The sequence below is a fragment of the Phyllostomus discolor genome, chromosome 3 (genome assembly GCF_004126475.2).
Source record: "Phyllostomus discolor isolate MPI-MPIP mPhyDis1 chromosome 3, mPhyDis1.pri.v3, whole genome shotgun sequence".
Lineage (NCBI taxonomy): Eukaryota > Metazoa > Chordata > Mammalia > Chiroptera > Phyllostomidae > Phyllostomus > Phyllostomus discolor.
Window position 1 is genome coordinate 164,343,116 of NC_040905.2, and position 6,000 is coordinate 164,349,115.

The 6,000-nt window shown below is 50.7% G+C and overlaps 1 protein-coding gene across 5 annotated transcripts in view; it reads right to left on the reverse strand.

The window, feature by feature from the left end:
* The window catches only part of SMARCA2 (SWI/SNF related, matrix associated, actin dependent regulator of chromatin, subfamily a, member 2), a 160,390-nt gene extending 155,072 nt beyond the window's left edge, over window positions 1–5,318 (reverse strand). For 2 of the 5 annotated variants that reach the window (XM_028514837.2, XM_028514830.2), the window contains exon 1: window positions 5,179–5,318. The gene's annotated coding sequence lies outside the window, so the exon portion shown is untranslated. Of the gene's footprint in view, window positions 1–2,804; window positions 3,059–3,090; window positions 3,218–4,447; window positions 4,636–5,178 lie in introns of those variants that run through there. The other 3 variants (XM_036021708.1, XM_036021707.1, XM_036021706.1) reach the window with 3 other exon arrangements.
* Between the last annotated feature and the right edge of the window lie 682 nt (window positions 5,319–6,000).

A 6,000-nucleotide genomic window follows, 5' to 3' on the forward strand; every position in this document is an offset into this window, starting at 1 on the left:
GAACCCATACAAGGAAAAGTGCCATATTAACATGAGAAAAATTAAGTCATTACAAACAGTAATCAAGTTGTAAAGTTCTCCAAACTCAGACTGTGAGGTCTCATTTGACTTGGTGATAAATATCTTAGGCAAATAAATATGTTATCTTTCACAATGAATCTGGCAGGACTAAATCTTAGACTCCTATGTTTCTCATAAATTTTCTTTCTGACAATTTTCTATGCAAAATAAATAAATAAATAAACACACAGTCCTTTTTAAATACTAAGTAACTAACCACCATCTATCTGTATTTTCTATTCCCAACTACTTGTGAAATTCAGCATCCTCTATTGGTCAAATACAATCTATGGATCACATTTAAGAAAATGGAGCAAATCAGAAGATAATTCTTTTACATTAAAAAAAACGTGTCAAAAAAATCAAAAGTAGGTTCCAAATGTGGCTTTTTACATTAAGGGGAATTTTCTCTTTTGTTCCCTGGAAGTACTGGAGAAAAGTGACTCACATGTAGAGAGCTTTCTAAGACCAACCGTGTTAAACAACCCACTGTCCATGACTTCCCTGAAAATCATCTGGATCAGAAACAGAATCGAAACTTCTGGTGGTTAAGTCAGGTCCTACCAACACACCTTCAATACCCTAGTGCTAAGCAACACCCCTTAACCATTATGTTTGTGATAATTCAGTTGTTCTCATGGCACCATGTCAAGATGTCATAAATGGTGATTTATTATTTCTCTCCAGTATCAAAAAGCTGCTGACCTAGGAGAGTTTGACAAACAAAGGCCTTGTTTACAAAGGAAGACTTCTAAAGGAAAAAAAGGCATGAAACACTGGAGGATGGCACCACTTTTATAATTTATGCAAGTTTTCTCTTTTATGGTCTTGCTCAAGTACATAATAAGCTTTCAAAATGAAATGTCAAAATATTACAGTAATAAAAGGGATATCCCAATTATCTCCTAGGAAAGAATGGGATGTGCTTTCATATACTGGTCAGTAAAATGACTTACTTCATTAAACTTAATTAAAGGAAAGTTGTAAACAATTATTTGCCAAAGTCTTACCTTCTAGCTACACTGTCAGAACTATTTTAAAAAGAATTCAAACATTAACAATATAATGCAAGCAGAGGCACTTGTCAATTTCAAGCCTCAGGTGTTGGTCAAAGCACTTTTCAAGAAACTTGACGAGAAATGCTCAGAAACCACTTTAAAAACGAACAAAAGAAAAGATCTAAGGCTGCTTTGAACACAGTCTTGCGGTGAATATTTTCTGTGAAATGCCACAGTGCAGCTCCTCCTGAAGCTGGGATGTAACTGATGTAACTCAGAAGAGAAAGGCCGCATTGAAGACAGCACTCCTGCATCTCTGCCAATTCTTCAAGGGTTCTGATACCCCAAACTGCTAATTTATTTGACAATATTCTTTACCAGTAAAGCATATCTCTCTTAATACTCTCCACCAAGAGAGACAGACCTCAGTCTCAGGGTCTGGGTTTTTTCCCTCAGTCTATTTCAGTAAGTATTATTTGTACCTAGTGGGTATCTGCAAATACCTTCTTTCCAGTAACAAACATTTGAGTTGTCAGCAAGCTTCAAAAAAAAAAAAAAATCCAGAATAAAAGGGCAATTAGATTCCTAAAAGTGTGTCTCAATTTGCATAACAATACACCAACTTGAATTCAAACCTGACACACCTCTTAACACTTTCACAGTTTGCCAGCAGTGTGCTGGAAGCCTACCAAGTCCAGTGTGGGCAAACAAGCCTTGGGTAGTCCCCCAGATAACTGGTGGAAAATATTACTGAAAACATCTGAATGTGCATATGTAAGTATACACACACACAACACTGGGCATGGCTTTTATTTTAGTACAACTCCCAGTGGTTTCTGAGTCTTACTGTTTGGACAGGAATTCTCTTCTTGACATGCAAGGAACAATCTTTCTGTTCATACAGCATTCTGTTTCTACAAGCATGGTATAACCAGATGTAAGTAAATAAGTCCTTTGAAATGGAAACTTAAAATTTAACTCCGCTATTGGTAATGCACATACATGTGAAAAATAATCACTCAATGCAGTAGACAAATGTGTATCCTTAAGGTCTTCTTCATCCTCTGACATTACCCATACTTAGGAATACAGCCCAAATAATGACAATGATGACATCTCTCCATCAAACACTAGTCACTTTGCTTTTTCAAAAGCAGCAACCTCCAGCAGGTTAGAGAAGGAAAAAAGGCAACAACCTTGCAAAACTCTCCCAAAAGTTATATAAACAAAGGAGGGGAGAAGCCCCTGGGCTTTGCACCCATGTGCTAATAAAATTACATAACAGCCGATGCTGACACCAGCGAAGGAATGGATTCCGTCTAACACCCCCACTTCCCCCGATTCCTGAGCCTGTCTCCTTCTTTTTAAAAATCTAAATGCCTGGCAAGACCAAGTAGACGACTCTGAGTATTTATTTTATTGCTGTTGTAAATTCTACCAGAGTTGGAGGCACGTTTAGGCCCGAAGTTTAAATGTGCAAAGCTCCAGGGTGCAGCGACTCCACTCTCTGGACCCGCAGGAGAAAGAACTGACAATCGACAACAGCTAGCGAGGCCTTCTCCTTCCCCTTCACGATGCCTCCCGCTGGAAAGTTTTCCACGGGATCAATCGGAGGGCAAGGAGCCCATTTCTCCCCGCCTGCCTGACTTTGCAGGAAAAGCGGGCTGGGAGACCAAATGAGTGGGCAGGAAAAGTGCTGTAAAGATCCGCAAACAGCGGGCGGCGGAGGGAACGAAGCCTTCTTACCTGGGGGACACGGAACAAACAGCGGAGCTAGGCTGGCGGAGCCGGAGCCTGCGGGGGCGGCGCGGCGCGGCCAGGAGCGGGTCTCCGCACTGGAGCCCTAGGCCCGCGCCGGAGCTTGCGGCCCGGCCCCCGCTGCCGCTTCCTCCCTCTCGCGCGTCATGTCACTGCGATCAAACATGTCTGTGTGCGCTCTGCTGCTGTGACTTCCTGATTCTCTGCGCTCGCGCGCACACTCACACTCACAGCCACACGCACAAGCCACCCCAACCAACCCCCGCCGCCAAACCTTGCTTGTCTTCCAGATCCCCGGGGGGAGGGTGCTGGCAGGAGCGTCTGCCGGCGCTGCTGCTCCCGCGACGCACTGGCCCCAGTGCGCACAGCACACACTCACGCGCAGACACACTCGCACCGGCCTGAGGGTGCGGAGACGCGAGCCAACGGAGCTTGGAGCTCGCCACCTTCTTCTTCTCCCCCACCCTACTTAGCCGCCCTGCCAAACTTTTTTTTTCCTTGCCTGATCCGACTCCAACTTCCCTCCACCCCAATCCCGCCCCCCCTTCCCCCACAGCAGTCCGGCCAGGCTGGAGCTCACCAAGATCGACCGCAAACGGCAACCCGGATAAAAATAATAATGCAATCCAGGCAGCGGGGGCGGGGGCGAGCGCACAGACACTAGCAGGAGGCTTTTTTCCCCCGCGTGTACAGGAAACCGACCAGAATGCCCAGACCTGGGCACCGGTGTCTCCTCAACCCTGCACTACTGCGTCCGACCTGGCACGGTGCAGCTGCGCCCAGGATGAGAGGCCTGGTATCCGGCACTCTGGGCACCAGCTCAGAGTGTGCCCTGCAGCCAGAGGGCGGCTAGGGGCCGTCGCGCCGGACCAGTTATTTGGGGAAGTGCATCGCGACACCTTTGCAGATGGCATGGCCGTGTTTTGTAACGCAAACGGGAGGAGGGACGACGGCCGGATGGAGGGGGAGAGCAGAAGGAGTAAACCAGGTTGGGATGGGAATAAAACAACTCGAAAGCAGGGGATGAGAAAGATGGGGGGTGTGTTATCGTTGGGAGAAGGCTTCCACTGTATCTCCCCGCCTCCTTCCCTAGCTGTTCCCCCATTCCCGCTACACCACCACCCCTCCCAGTCCTTCTCCTTCTCCAGCGAACGCTACCGCTGCTGCCCGGTGCGCGCGGGTCCTGTTTGTGACAGGCAGAGAGGATTATCGGGATCATGGCCTCCCGGCCCGCAGCCACGAACACTCTCCCTGGCCCCAGAGCTCCCCTAGCACACAGACGGCCACGGGCGACCTACGCCCACAGTTCTCGTGGCTCCGTTTAGGGAAAGATACAAAGCAAAAGAGACAACCCCAGAGAGGAGAAGGGCACGGTAACTGAACCTCCGACCTCCTTCTTCGGTGCCTCCTTCCTCCCTCCCAGCAGTGCTGCCCGGGGCGGGCCAGACACCCTTAACTTCACCCTATCCCGCGCAGTCGCCAGGTACCTGGGGCAGGGACACCTTCAGAGCGGCAGGCACAGCCCCCCCTAGCCACCCTTTTCCCTAAAGGCCTGCCTACCGGTCAGCATTCCCATCCCTGCCCTAGGGAACACGCACCCGCGGAGGTAACACCTCCGATACCGCACGCACCCGCCCCGCGGTGGTGGCAGCCGCCTCCTCGGCGCGCCAGCTCAGGCTTCTCCGGCCGCAATCAGCTCGGGTCTCTGCAGCCGAAGCGTTTTAAGCAAGTCCCCTGGAAGCCAGTGGCAGCCGCGTTCCTTGGCGTCTTGCCTCCAGCCCAGGATCCTTGTCTTCCTCTCCAGATCCACTTCCAACTCTTCTGGGGAGGGCTGCTCGGGATAAACTGTCGCATTTCCAATCTCCTTCCCAAACCTCGAGCCTCCATCCCCCGTTTTCTAACCCCCAAGCTTTTAAGGGAATGGGGAGGGGGTATTGCAACCTTGCCAAGTGTGCGTTGCAACCTTCAGTTGGCAGCGCACCACTGACTGTCTATCTAGGGTCAAGGCTGTGGTTTGTTGGGATTTCCCCTCCTTGCCTCCTTTAAATAGTAATTATTACTGTTATTATTAGAACAGCAAGGTTCAGTTGAAACTTTCCCGTTTCTTCCACCGCCGCCCGGGTTCTGTCGTTAGAGCATTCTACCTGAGGCCCACGGGGAGGAGGCGGGCTTTTTTTGTTGTTGTGGCGGTTGGCCCGCCTGTTTGTTTTGGTCTCCGTGCATGCACAATAAATAATAATTAGGATAATAATGAATAATCCCTGGCGAAGGCGGCGCGGTGCCTGAGGGGTTAGTGCCGCGGCTGCAACCGGGAGGCCCGAGGGAGGGGAAAGAGGAGAAAGGAGTTGTAAGTTATATTTACCTTGCTCGCGAAGAGTGTGCTGGCTGAATCTCTTCCCTGTCTGAGTCACCCAGAGTACAGAAACACAGGGAGAGAGGACTAGATTATGAATATGACTTCATTGATGACAGCCATCCCCTCCTCTTCCTAAACTCGAGCTCCGCCCCGAGTCCCACCCTCGCTGCCTCCGCGGGCGCAGGAAGAAGCGCTGCAGTTGGCCCCGCGTGCCGCCCCTCCCTGCCGGCCCCGGCGCTGGTTGGCGGGAAGCTCCTGTCACTCGACCCACTCAGCGACTCCTGGGGCTGGGTGGGGGGGGGAGGGGGAGGTGTGCAAGAATGTGGACAGAGACAGCTTTACTGTATGCGTGGATCCATGTGTGTCTGCAAGGCGCCGGCTCTCGGGCTGTGTTTGTGCCTGGAGCAGAGAAACTGCGCAGGACACGGAAAGCCCCAAGCCTTGCTGGAGCCGGGCACCCGAGACCTCTCTGGGCAGTTCTGTTCCACTGGCTCTGCCTGGCACCCCCGCGGGAGGCTGGGGAAGCGGAGGAGGCTGAGCGAAAGGGAGCACGGCCGTAGTAATAGCGTGTAGTAGTTTGGGGTTCTGTGGAGAAGGTGCTGGAATTTAACTGTGTCTCCGCCTGCCAGGGCCAGCCTGCAGAGGGAAAAGGAGGGGACAGGAGAAGGACTCGGAGTGGCACCAAAGCTGTTTGTGGCACCGTGTTGACCGTGGAAACAAACAAGCAAACAGAAACAGGCATCACAGTGCAGACTGAAACTTTTTATCGCTCCTCCGCAACCCCCCCCCCACCCCCTGCAACCGTTCCCCACCCAAGGCTGTAATTAT